Source organism: Aptenodytes patagonicus, chromosome Z (assembly GCF_965638725.1).
Source record: "Aptenodytes patagonicus chromosome Z, bAptPat1.pri.cur, whole genome shotgun sequence".
Lineage (NCBI taxonomy): Eukaryota > Metazoa > Chordata > Aves > Sphenisciformes > Spheniscidae > Aptenodytes > Aptenodytes patagonicus.
In genome coordinates, this window is record NC_134982.1 from 9,627,820 (window position 1) to 9,641,539 (window position 13,720).

The 13,720-nt window shown below is 44.4% G+C and overlaps 1 protein-coding gene across 14 annotated transcripts in view; it reads left to right on the forward strand.

Annotated features, from left to right (window-relative positions):
• The window catches only part of LOC143172364 (CUGBP Elav-like family member 4), a 719,169-nt gene that overhangs the window by 596,349 nt on the left and 109,100 nt on the right, over nucleotides 1-13,720 (forward strand). The gene's annotated exons all lie outside the window — the stretch shown is intronic.

Sequence of the window (13,720 nt, forward strand, 5' to 3'; positions counted from 1 at the left end):
ACTTTCCCCAGTGAGAGGAGAGAACTTTGCTCAGTGCGGTGAGTGGGATGGGTCTCTCCTGAGTTTGAAACCAGCCCAAATCCAGGGAGACAAAGTGCCTTGGGGGCTCCAGAGCAGGGCACAGGGTGTCCCATGTCTATGGGTAACTTCTTTCTGGGTCCATCAGGCCTTGCTTCCAGCCAAGTGTGTGCTGAATATTGTTTTCACTAAAGGAAGATTCCTCTGTGAGTGTGTTGATTATAAATTTTATGGCAATCCCTGCGTCACACGCTGCCATTGCTGCCTGGCATTTCAGGCCACACTGTCTGGTCGCAGTTTTCCTGCATTCCCTCACTGCTCTGCACTTCTGTTTTAAAACCTGGGGTCAGGCTTGCAGGAAAGTCTTTCATTCAGAGGAAGGATGAGTTTTGCTTGTGCTGGAGATTTCATAGGGTTTTGGTTTTTCTTTTCCTTATTGCAAGAGTGGCGAAAGGAGGCTAAAAAAAGAGGCCAAATCAGGGATATACATACAGACCCCCAAACCCTAGCACACAAAAGGTGTGATCAGCATCATTCGGGCTCTGCTGTCTTTCTGCTCCGTCCTCACCAGACCTCCCCTGGCACGGGTGTAATATGCCGTTCTGCATCAGGGAGAATCTGCAATACCCAGCAGCAGTAGAGACATACTGAGCAGCACTTCAGCAAATTGATGGTCTGATCCAAAGCCTGCAAGACTCCATGGCACTCTTTTTCATTAACTTCAATAAGCTTCAGCTCTAACCCTGAATCCCCGATGTTTATTTCAAGCAGTGGTATAGCATCACTGGAATATAATGTTCCTTCGCATACGCACCTTGGAATAATGGTCTAAATGAGTATGTGGATAAGTCAACCTAGATCCTGCCAGGCGGCATCCTGAAGCAGACCCATTCATTTCCTGGGTCATTTGTTGAGTTGGCCAAAGCATTTCAAAGGAACGGCTATCTAGCCGAAGGTGTAGTTTTGTAAAAGGCAAAACGTTCCCCTGGAAAAGGTCCATTTCAATGAGATTTTTGCCAGGGGACATTTTTTTTTAAATTAATGCATCGAGCTCTCATTTCAGGAGGTACAAACCTGTCATTTTAACAGGATCTTTTTGATTAATTTTGTTTCAAGTCTGTATTGTATTAAACCACTAAGAACATAACAGCTTCCGTTTTGGGTTAGACCAAAGGTTTGTCTAGTCCAGCATCCTCTGCTCCAGCAGTGCCCGTTAGAAAGAGTAAGAACAGAGCTTTTATAAAGAGTGACCCTTCCCTTAATATTCTCCAGCTTCCAGCAGACAGAGGTTTAGTGACTATGATAGATTTTTGCATCTGGATCTTCATGTTTAATAGCAGTGAGTGGACACAACCACCACTAATCTGTCTCATTCTCCTTGGAGCTAATTTATGACTTTTGCATCCAGCAACATCTCATGGCAGAAACGTCTTTCATTTATTCATATAGTGTGTGAAAATGTACTCTCTTTTGTCTGGCTGAAAACCACAGCCATTCTGCTTTATATATTTTATGTTTTGAGGTTATTAAGACAAAGTCTTTTTATTCCTCTGAGACAATACCCTGTAACATTTCACAACTGAAGAATTTCCATTTCACAAGAACTTTGGCCTCTCCAATTCAAAGTGGAAGCACATTTTTTGAGACATTAGTATTTCCCATAGAAAGAAAATTCCGTTTTTCATCCAGTTACAGTCATTTCATTATATCAGTGTAATTGAAGGTGACAGCAACAAAAATAATAATAGAAAAAAAAACAACAACAAAAAAATCTACTTAAGCACCCTGGGAAGAACTGGAGAAAATGAAAGAAAGTTTCACAACAGCATCTTTTTCCTCCCAGCTGGGCTAGGCGAGTCACAAGGACAGATTAGGGGGATCAGTCACCCCAGCCTCATCACACTGGCACTGTATCATGCCCCCACCTTATAGTTTAAATGCCTATAAGGCAGATGGTATTCCATATAAGAGAGGAGTTCAATTCTCACCTTCATTTTTACCTATAAAATCCCCAGACTGGGACTTCCACCTAGATAAAGTGGGACTGGTTTAAGCAAAGATACACTGTCTTTTTAAGTGATCTGCCTTGTGGGGAAAAAACATCACTTTTAAGGTCTCCTTGCAGTCAGTGGGATGTCTGAAGGATTAAATGGGTGGATCCCTTTTAAGTTCAGATCTTGAACTAATCACCTGTAAATGGGCATATGCACTGCGTGCCCAGCTCCCCTGCTCACATCCATAAGCAAATCCTTACGGGATTTCAGCTCTTCCTCTGTAAAGCAGGGTGAAATTATATTTCTAACCTCCTTATTTTTCTGCTTATAGTTACAGGCAGAACTGTCTCTTTCCATGCTTACATACACAGCCTGGCACATTCCACTTTTGATTTTAGCTGCAAATTCCAGGTACAAGTGTCAAACAAATAATACACAAAACTTCTGTGTGAAATACGGCTTCATAACTGAAGTGATCATTAGGCCCAGAGCTGTATGATGTAGGAAAGGTGTTATTGAGACCTATGAGACATGCTGCTTGGATTTCTTTATTATTATTGTATTCTTTTGCCTCTCCTTCATTTTCTTTGTTTGTAGACGAGGGGATGGAGAGGAAGAAAGCCAGCAAGTTTATAAAAGCAAGAGAGAAAGGAGTTGAGGCATTTTGTGGAGATCTTTAATGACATTCTGTATAATTTGAAAGTGGGGAGGGAAGAGAGGAGAGAAAAAGGGAATTAGCAAAAAAACTGGCAAAAGAAAAGTGGAATGTGGAGAGAAGCGTGTGGATGAATTTTAATGCAATCAGAAAGCTGTAATAATGGTAATAAAGGAATATATTCAGACGTCAAGAGAGGGAGAAGGGAACAGGACCCGCGACGCCAGAATTTAAATTAGACATAGGCGTATAATTCTCTTTTCTCCCCCCCGCCCTTTCTTCAAATGAAGGAAATGGAATTTTTAAGCACAGTGAAAGAGGGATTAACAATTGGCAGGTTTTCAGCCCTTTGTCTTTTGGTGAATCCCATTTAATCACCGTCTTTAATATTAAGGAGGCTGTGGCCGTGCAGGGCTGTCTCAGGCTTGGGGGAAAAGAGATGATATACAGAGGAAAAGAGAGATAGCACTTAGGTTCAGGCAATTGTGAGGAAGTGTTTCAATTACCTCCACTGAAGTCTTTAAAAACTGAAGTTTAATTTGATCTGAAATGTCGTCACAGCTCCTGCAAGAGAAAATATGTCCTTCCCACCCCGCTTTCTGCCCATGTCTTTGCTGTTCCAACAGTCCTCGGTGCTCAAGGCTGGAGTGCTACCATGGATTAATGTCCTGGCCTTCTAGGCTTCTGGAAAGGGTTTCAAAGTCCCGACAGGTCACCAGTGAGATAAGTTTAGGAACTGAAACTTATTTTCCTGACATACCAGCCTTGACACCACTGACCCTGCGGAGTTTGTCAAGAAGCTTCTAAGCTTTGCTCTGCATGAGCATGAAAACCAAACGGCCCTTCAGGCTCAGCCTTATGTGGCCACAGAGTGAAAAGGGGATGTTACACATAGGAATTACGATGTGTTAAATTCCCCAGAACCAAAGGCTGTAGGAGTTGTATTCAAATCTGAGCTGTCTCCGAAAGATGAGTGTAAAAGCCTGATGTAATTCAGTGTTCGTTTGAGGTGTCATTTGATAGTACAAGACAGTCTTCTCTTTCACCTCCTTCTGCAGGAAATCCATCAAGATGGGCCAGGGAAACATCCGTAGATTTGCAGGAGGAAAAAGACCAAACAGTAATGGAAAATCCTGCAAAGTTTAGTTAGAGCACAGCTGCGTGCCTCCACACTTTGATGCTGGGTTTCCTTAGGTGCTTTTCTCCCATGAACATTTCCACAGGTGTTCCTGGGAAATGGGAACTGTAAGCACAGGCTGCTAATATCTAGGGAAAGAGGCAAGATTTTTTTTTCATGATTGGAAGGCTGATTTGATTTCAGATAGTCTTCCTATTGTGGAGGGATGGTGAAGAGAATGTGTGTGTTTGGGTTATACATTGAATTTGAAAAGGTCAGATTTTGACTCTTGAGTCTTTTCATAAAAAGCATCAACTCATGAATCTTTCACAGAAATATTCCAGTTGGGTGTTTCAGATAATGAATAAACTTGGAAGAATTATGATCTGCCAGGCACAAATCAGGCAGAGTCTTTGTGCTTTGCATGACACCAGGTTTTAGACTGCTCTCACCACCAGCTTTCCTAAGCAAGGGCTAAAGGACCCCTACTAATAAAGTGGGTCATTGCGAGTTGTTTTCCCAGCTCAATATCAAACACCATAAAACCTGCCATTTAAGATTTGCACAGGGAATAGCATCTCTTGGCAATGGACAGTTGTGACGGTGCTGTTCAGCAAGTCAGAACTACTGATATTTGTCTTGGGGTTATAATATCCTCAGCTGTACAAGGACATTCTGCCGTTGAAAGAATCATTTAGGCTATGTCTTCATAGCAGGGCTTGCTTGGCCTGCTCTCCAAGTTTTGTCCATAACCTACATTGTATCTGCACAGGGGAAGCCTGAGTGTGCTTTCATCTGAATTGTCCAGATGAGGCTGTAGGTTTAAGGTTGGATTTCACTTCAGTGCAGGTAGACAGCAGGTCTTGCCACAGGAGCACAGGCCAGCCAAGCCCAGACAGCATTCATCCTCCTGGTCTGAACTTTCTTCTCCATCTCTGTCCATTTCTGTCCTAGCTCTTCACTTTAGCCATTCTGTTCATATGCCTGCTCTCCCAAACAATTTCTTGACATGGTTTAGCAGCTGCTGCACTCTTCCAGTTCCCTGTCAAGCAGGTCTCTCTGCTCAGGACGATAAGACTGTAGTATGGATGAGGACCCTGAAAGTAGAGAATAGGCCCAGACACATTTAATTTAAAAACATAAACTTAGACTTTGGGTTCACCAGTTGGCAACATGTTAAATTTCTTTCCAGTTGCTCATAGGGCCAACAGCAGCCAACATCTGTTTTCTCTTGGACACATGTACCTAAACCACTGTGGCACTGTCTTTAGGGATCACACCATTGCAGGACATGAAAATCTCTCCCTGGAAGACGACTCCAAGATCCACAGTCATTGTCGTTCGCAAAAGCAGGGCTTTCCATTCAAAACTAAACCCTGCCTTGACTTACCCCCACCATGGAGTCCTCTTGCATGAACAAGGAGTTGGGGAAGCTCCAGCCACTTAAATCTGATTGATAGAAATCGTCAGAGGATTCAGCCATAGATCTGACCACCAGCCTGCCAGGTGCCTTCCATTATTACTGCCAGAGCTCCCTGTATTCCTGTGTTGTAGCAAACACCAAGCAATGCCCAGTTTTGCTTGGTGCAAGCACCAATTATTCTTTTTGCAGATGGGGAAACTGAGGCTGCCTTTTGCACTGGGTAATTTATGTAGCCCATATTTCCACTGAGGCAGCTGTCCTTGGCAGAGATGTATTGTAAGTATTTAGTAACAGTAACTACATGGTCATCCACCTCTCTGGTACCAGGAATAACAAATCACACTAAGGGAAAAGTGATTTTGCCTTCCATGATATCCAGAGCATGGCTTGAGACAGGACCCAGAAGTCCCAAATACCAGTATAAGGTGTACAGACAGAAGCTCTGGCCAAGCTCTTGCATAACCTCATGGGTCCACTCTTCCATAACTGGGTCAGGAGTGATTTCCACTCTTCCAAAACAAGAGCTAGGACCTGTCAGTTGCAAATAGTTTGTGGCATGTGCAAAATAAACAAAAGGAAGCAGTTCTTAACACAATGCATGATTAAGCTGCAGGACGTCTTGCTGCAGGATGTGGTGAATGCTCACAGTTTACATGGGTTCAAAAGCCCACTGAACAATTACATCAAAGAAAGACACTTCAAAAACTATTACATATGAAAAAAATGCTTCAGACTCCAGGTGTCCCTGGAGAACACTGGAGAATAGGAGAGTATTTTTGGGGGTTAACAAAATTGCTTACCCTGTTCTTATACTCTTTCCTAGACATCCGCAATTGGCTACTGACAGAGGCAGCACACTGAGTCAGACAGTCTCTCGTACAGCTGTTCTTTCACTCTGTATACAGGATCCATGTCCAAGTCAAGGCCTAGAGTGCAGCCAAGCAATTAAATAAGAACAATCCTTCAAACTAAGTTTTTCAGATGCAACAGTGGAGAGTAATGCACCTGTGGGATGAAGCTTTCTTCTTTGTGCAGGAGAATTATGCTCCCACACCTGGGCTTATATTCATTTGCACTTGTCCCCATCACACAGCTGTTCAGATTAGCTGTTATTCTCTCTAGCCCGGGTGTCTCAAAGCCTCTGTCTCCAGCAGTTGGAGACCGGCAGCTGTGCAATCATATCTGCTAAAGTATGGGATATAAAGAATCTGTTAAGTAAAACCAAACCAGGGAGGGAGGAGGGGAAGAGATCAGCACAAAGAAATCACTCCTGCTATAGATGTGATTAGGGATGCCCCACAACACCCAGCTGCAAGGAACAGGTGAACTTAGCAAACATTTCAAAGCCTGCAGCAGAATTAGCCCCTTGTGGGTGTTGTTTGATATGGGGAGGGGGAGTGAAAAGGGGGGAATTAGGAGCCTGTGCAAGTGGAAGGAGGGTTTGGTTGCTATTGTTTGGTGTTAGGTAGCAGTAGGTTTCTGTTTTTTCCAGAGTGGGTTGGGTTTTTGGCGGTGGTTGTTGGGTTTTTTTTCCCCGTCCTAATTTTTGAAACACCTCCATTTTACAAGGTTCATGTATTTTCCAGCAAGGTACCATGGAGAAGATAATTAGCTAATTTACAATTAGCTACAACAGAATTCGTAATCGCTTCCCCTGTGGAAAGGGCTGTAATCATCATCATGGAGCTGTAGGACTGCTGTGAAAATGGCAATAGGACTGCGCAGCCCAGGCCCCAGGAAATGCCCTGCTTTTAGCCTATTGATCTGCCTGATTAGCAGGGGTTGAGGGGAGTGGCAGGGCACTCTGGCTCCAGAGTGGGGCCAGTTTGAGCTTGCAGATTTGAATTCAGAGCTCAACCCAAACTTTCATAATGTTTGGGGCACCTGTGGCTCACCCCTTCGCTCTGTAGCTCCTCCTTTCTTCTTTGCCTGAGGAGGATACCTTGTCTATGATTGTCCAAAAAAACCCCAGGTTTATAGCTCTTTTTCACCACTGTGACTTTGGCAGATTCTTGATCCCACTGTATGGACTTGGGGGTACTGGTGGATGAAAAGCTGGACATGAGCCAGCAATGTGCGCTCGCAGCCCAGAAGGCCAATCGTATCCTGGGCTGCATCCCAAGAAGCGTGGCCAGCAGGTCGAGGGAGGGGATTCTGCCCCTCCACTCTGCTCTGCTGAGACCCCACCTGGAGTACTGCGTCCAGCTCTGGAGCCCTCAGCATAAGAAAGACACAGACCTGTTGGATCAGGTCCAGAGGAGGGTCACGAAAATGATCAGGGGGATGGAACACCTCTCCTATGAAGAAAGGCTGAGATAGTTGGGGTTCTTCAGCCTGAAGAAGAGAAGGCTCCGGGAATACCTTATTGCGGCCTTTCAATACTTAAAGGAGGCTTATGAGAAAGATGGGCGCAGACGTTCTAATAGGGCCTGTAGCGATAGGACAAGGGGTAATGGTTTTAAACTAAAAGAGGTCAGATTCGGACTAGACTTAAGGAAGACATTTTTTACCGTGAGGGGGGTGAAGCACTGGCACAGGTTGCCCAGAGAGGTGGTGGATGCCCCATCCCTGGAAACATTCCAGGTCAGGTTGGACGGGGCTCCGAGCAACCTGATCTAGTTGAAGATGTCCTTGCTCATTGCAGGTGGGTTGGACTGAATGACCTTTAAAAGTCCCTCCCAACTCAAACCATTCTGTGGTTCTGTATGGTTCTATGATGGACAACCTTAGCACCGCCTCCTCTGCCCTCTCTGCTGAGGACCAGTCAGGAGAGCGGGCAAGGAAGATCTGCTCTGTCTCTTGCATCCTTTCTGGTAGATGTGCCATTTGGTCTTATGCACCGGCATTTTCTTCTTACCCACACCTGCAGAGAAAACTTCTCTAGGCTGCTCATTTGTTCTGTCATGGTGTCAAGGAGATGAGATAAGCTTAAAGGCCTTCCCAGTGCCTGGACCAAGGCACTGCAGCTGGCCCTTCACTGTGTGTGCAAGCAATATTTGGGGAGGAGGGGAATAGCAGCAGGGACAAATAATTATTAGCTATATAAATAATGGAATTAATTAGCATCTGGTTTCTGAAACAAAACCATACAGCAACCGGGTCTTGATCCTTAGAAAGCTAAAGGCATCAAGTAACATCAGAAAGCTGCTCTGGTGAATACCATGCGCATACAGAAGATGCTTGTTCCCATACAGAAATATGCAAACGCCAGTTTTGTTCTTGCACGAAGAAGCACACACACTATCCGTGTGTGATGCCCTGGCAATGAACTCGGGATGAAATAGGGAGGCTTACAGGAATAAGGGGGTTTGTGGCTAGTAGGGACCATAGTGATCTTCTGGTTCACCCTCCTAATTAGCCTGGGCCACGAGGGTGGTAGATCTGTCCCTCTTTATTTCCAAGGCCTTGGATGATATGTTCTAGATGGAAAGCTAGCTTACGCTTTCCTGATACAAGGAATCAACCTCTTTGTTTTGCATGAGGAATAAAAGAACACAACTGTATTTATATACTCTTATCTAAATGTACCCACACACACACACATACATTAGTGAGAGCTATCTGGATAAACACAAACCCGTGTCATGTCTCTCTGTGAGTGACCCTAATTTTCCCCTAGTCCCTCCACAATTGCTGTGATCCTTGTTCTTGTCCTCTTGCTCCACAGAGGGTCAAACATCCTGCATCTCATTGTCCCTTCTGTCTCTTTAATTAGTGCCCGTCCTCCCCCTTCTTCCCCTCGTTCACGTGTCCCCCCTTCCCATCTCCTCTCAGCACTTGGTTTGCAACGCTCTATTATTTCACCTTTCACGCGTGCCGCCTCCTTCTCCTGGGCCAGTCTGACACCTCTGCCTTACGCTTATCATAGAAACATAACATTTAAATACAAATAGAACAGGGAATAATTTAACCCCTATTTGCACTCGGGAAGGTGCTGAGGCTTTGAATAAACACAGATGGGGAGATTTATACACGCTGTATATTTATCTGACAAGTTACATTTCTTCACCACTGTGCCTTGCAGCCAGCTTTTCCTGACGGGCGCAAGCCTCTGCAGCTGGCAGAGTGGCCAAGAAGAGGGGAGCCTGGTTTCATGGGGATACTGGAAATGTCACCAAGGGGACATCTCTGAGGACTCTGGTTTGCCATTGCTGTGGCCTTTCTCTCCCTACCTGGAAGGGAGAGGAGGGAGGAACAGGGAGTGCTGGCTCCTCTTTTTTGTTGATGGCAAAATGGGGTAGACTTGGCTTGAATTTAATTTTCAATATTATGGGAGTGCCCCGGGTCACTTATGGTGAGGACTTTTGATGCACCAGCAGAAACCTCCTCGGCTTTTCTGGGCACCACAGCACAGAGAAATAGCCATCCACGGTTATTTCCATGGGCCAAGCAGGCATGATGGACTCAGGTTGTGGGGAAAGACTGATAATGGGGTGAACACTGATGAGGGAAAAAAAAAGTGTGGAGAAGAGGTTTACATGGACACCACATTCAGTCCCCATGCTGCAGGGCAGTGTCACTGCTCAGACTGCAGCTGTTAAGGACTGCCTCTATAGCGAGGCTAGCGAGATTTCTTCACTAACATGTAATATTTGGGCGTGAGATAGAAACTGAAACTGTCACTTTGGTGTGTGTAATAGACAGAAATTTGGACAGGCCCTTCGTGCAAAAGCAAAGGGAAGATGCTCAGATGTGCATCATACTTGATGCATGGCCATGTGTGGCCTTGAGGAAGCTGCATACAATAGGTTTTCATCTCACCTGTCTTTAGACATGCCAAGTAAGCTCACTGTCTTGATTTCCCTCATAGGGAGGAGGTAAAGGCTGCTCCTCATGGCTGCCCACCTCTGTTGTGTAAGACAGGATGGTACTGTAAGGTACCACTCCCTCTCCCGTGGCCATGGGCCAGCTCAGGTTGGAGCACACAGTCATGCCCACAGCTCATGCTGGGGGCATCCCAGATCATGGGCTCATGCCCTGCCTTATTTTGTCCTTCTCTTCTGCCCCTGGACAGTGGTATTTCTGTTCTCCTTGACTGTGTGTTCAATTTGCCCTGGGGCCCAGGTCTTAGGGGGCTTGGGCTGAATGTTTTTTACCCCTCAGTCCCACAATCTGAAATGGGGATGATAGCATCAAGCTTGGCAATGGAGGTCACGGGGGACTGAGTCTGCACAGTGCTCTGAAATTCAGATGTGGGTCCTGAGACACATAGATTTGGGATACTGTCTCACTGAAAGAGGGGGAAGCATGGGACTCAGCGGGGTGGTATGGGTCAACCATGAGTGGTAGGGATGGACCCTACACCCTACAGACAGGCAGAGCTCAGGGACAGCTTGATCTAGTGACTGCTCCAGGTTTGTGTGCAGCCTAAACCTCTGGTTTCTGTAGGATGCAGAGTGGCCTGAGCAATGGTACAGCAAGGTAATGCCCTCCATTCTCATTTGAGGACACTGGAAAAGTCTGGTGGGGAGCACCTGTGGTGTGCACACATGCTCAGACACACCCCACTGACACCAGCACATCCCCTCTTCATTTTATTCTGGCAGTCTCTTGGCCTTGTTCGGACTTATATACAAAGCAGAAGTAGTTGCCCCTGTGCATGGCATGTCAGCTTTTTGTTTGGAGCCTGGAAGACCAGTGTATGGGGACACTCAGTGTGTTAAGAGGCTCGTATAAGCCCGTTAGAGGATAAACTCATTAGCCAAGACCTGGAATGTGCTGAATGGTCGCAGCTGCTGGACCCTTCCCTCTCTCTTCCCACCCGAGATGTGCGAGGGCCATTGTTAAAACACGCTGCTGAGCTCCCTGGCAGGGCTGGGACGTGAAAGGTAAATGCAGCACTTTGTTAGAAGAACCTCTCAGAGAAAAAAGCTTGTTAAACTGACTCATTTTTTATCAGCCAAGTGTATGATTGTGTAGATTTCTGAGAGAGCAGATGTGACAAACAATTCCCCTGACAACCCAAGACAGTTTTTCAGGAGGGATACAGGGCGCTGATTTGGAGATGGGGCTGGAGGTGATGTCCAGGCAGCACTGAGCCCTAGCTGGCCATGGGGGACCCCTTCATGCCACCTTCCCTGGAGTGGCTGGACCAGCAACCCCTGAGGAAGGTGGTCCTCACCTTTAGCAGAGCCTGTTCCTGGTGGTCTGATGGCCACCTTGTGGGCAGCTCCCCAAAGCCCCACATCTTCTGCCAGCCAGGTCTGGGCATCACCACTTCTAGTATCCTGCAGAGATGCAGAAAAGGGGGCTAAAATAAAATAAAATAAAATAAAATATAAAATTAAGTGGTTCCTAAAACACCTGGGTTTAGCTTTGCATAAACGAAGCCAGACAAGGCAGTTTCAGGCCAGTTCCACACTAGAGAGTTTTGCTGACAGAGGAGGGATGTGATTTTTTTTTAATGATACATTTATATTAGCAAAAAGCCTGGTGAAAATACAGTTACACAGCTATAGGAGTGCTTTTGCTGATGCAGCTTATTTCAAACAGGGGAAACTGTGTAAAGTACAATATAACAGACGCTTCTTCTGTGCTGGAAGTATTTACTAGACACAAACTTTCTAGGCAAAGCCTCTTGCCGGTGGTGTTCCCAGTTCATTCCAACTGCTCTGCCCCCTTCCTAAAATATCTCCCATCTTCCAGGACAGCTGGTCTCATTCGCTGGGTGGGTTTTCCTCCAATATCTGGACAACCATTGGAGTTTGGACTGACCTCTTTCTCCAAGGCTTTGTCTAGCCCTAGACTGAAAGATGCCCCACAGAGCACCCGCTCAACTTCAGTAGCTGCCTCTCTAAATCTTATACGTCACCTCTGAGAGTCTCTTTTGCAGGTCAGTTTGGCCATCAAGAAAACAAACCTTTCAGATGTCCAAAGCACCTTCTTTTGAGGTGGGGACACCTACATGGTGTTAGTTAGGGCTTTGTGCATCATTAAAGCCTGAACTTTATGTTGCCAGCGAAGACTTTGAAAAGTCCCTTTGTTCAATCAATTCCAACATAAAGTAGGCATATTTCTTGCTTCTAACATGTCTTTTGGAAGGCTATCCCCATTTTTTTTACACTATCAGAAATGCACAGGTACCCTCCTCAACTTATTTTTCCTACCATTTCAGCAGCCTAACTGAAGGCAACATAACTCCTCATTTTCTGTGGGCAGTACACTTTTTGCTCACGTGGATAACTCCACTGAAGGATTGAAAGCTCCTAATATCCTCACTCAATATCCACTGCATGAAAAGTTATCCTCATCCAAGGCTATAAAGTAATTTGCCAATTTGCAGGTGCATATTGGAGAGGGGAATTTTGATCAAACACTGGTTGAAGCAGAACAGATTGTCTACACCAGTGATTTCTCCGTGAACAAAAGTGACATAAATAGCCCAGTTAGTCAGCCAGAAAAGAGTTGTTGCAAACCAATGTTTTGTTCAGCTTTAGGTTAACACGTGCATTAAAAATAAATAAATAAATAAATCAAACTATTTATTTATTTATTTACATATATTTATTCAAATTGGTTACATCTGCTCTGTAAACTGCTCTGAGAAAAACTCTTGGTTCACACATTTACATAGTGTTTAATGAATGATAAATAAGACGTTTATGAATCATGTGCAAATGGCCTGTTTACATACACAATGTAAACTATGTAAATTTCTTTTTTTTTTTCTTGGTGTACTGTTACTAGTCTCTGAACGTAAACCTGATCTAGAGGCACCACTCGGTGCCCTCTGAGATGTTTCTACCAACTCAGCAATCATTAGTTTGGTGTGTTTTCACCAACAATTTCTGAAGGTGTTTCATTCTGGACTGAAGATCTCCATACTTGGTATAAGTCCAAGTATAAATAGCCTTCCTCATTCAAAATACAATTATGTACTAGCAGATCACATCCTGCTTTGACACGAAATACCAACTGCTTGAGCTATCTCAGATATTAGTAATCATATCAGTTAACTTTATGTTTCAAAAAACAATAGATGTTTCAAAAACTTTGGGCTTATTTCAAATGAACTTCAAAAGCATATTAAAAAACTCATCCAAACTTGTAGGTATGTGTCTGTGAGTGGGTATGAATGACAAATATCCTTTTACAGACTGTGGCTTCCGTTATATCCTGATTTAAAACAGCTTATGTTAAACATTTTTTTCCTGCAACTTATTTAGTATTGTGAGGGCTACTACCTTATGTGATTTTTCATTTGGACTTTATTTCTGTGTACTATCTTTATCCACATTCCTTTTGGATCGCAGTCTGAACAATGTTGTCATCTCAGTTACTGAAAGCTGACTGCAAAAATTGATCAGAAAAAGCTGATTTGGAAGACTTCAGTGCCTAGATTTTTAGAAGCAGTTAAAGATTTTATATATAACCAAACCTTTTTGGTTTGTTTTTGTTTTGTTGGTTTTTTTTTTAATTGCCAAATTATTCTCAAGTACTCCTTGAAAGTCAGATGTTATTAAGGTTTTTTGAGCCAGCCACCTGAAATGACTAGCAGCTTCTGAAATATGTCA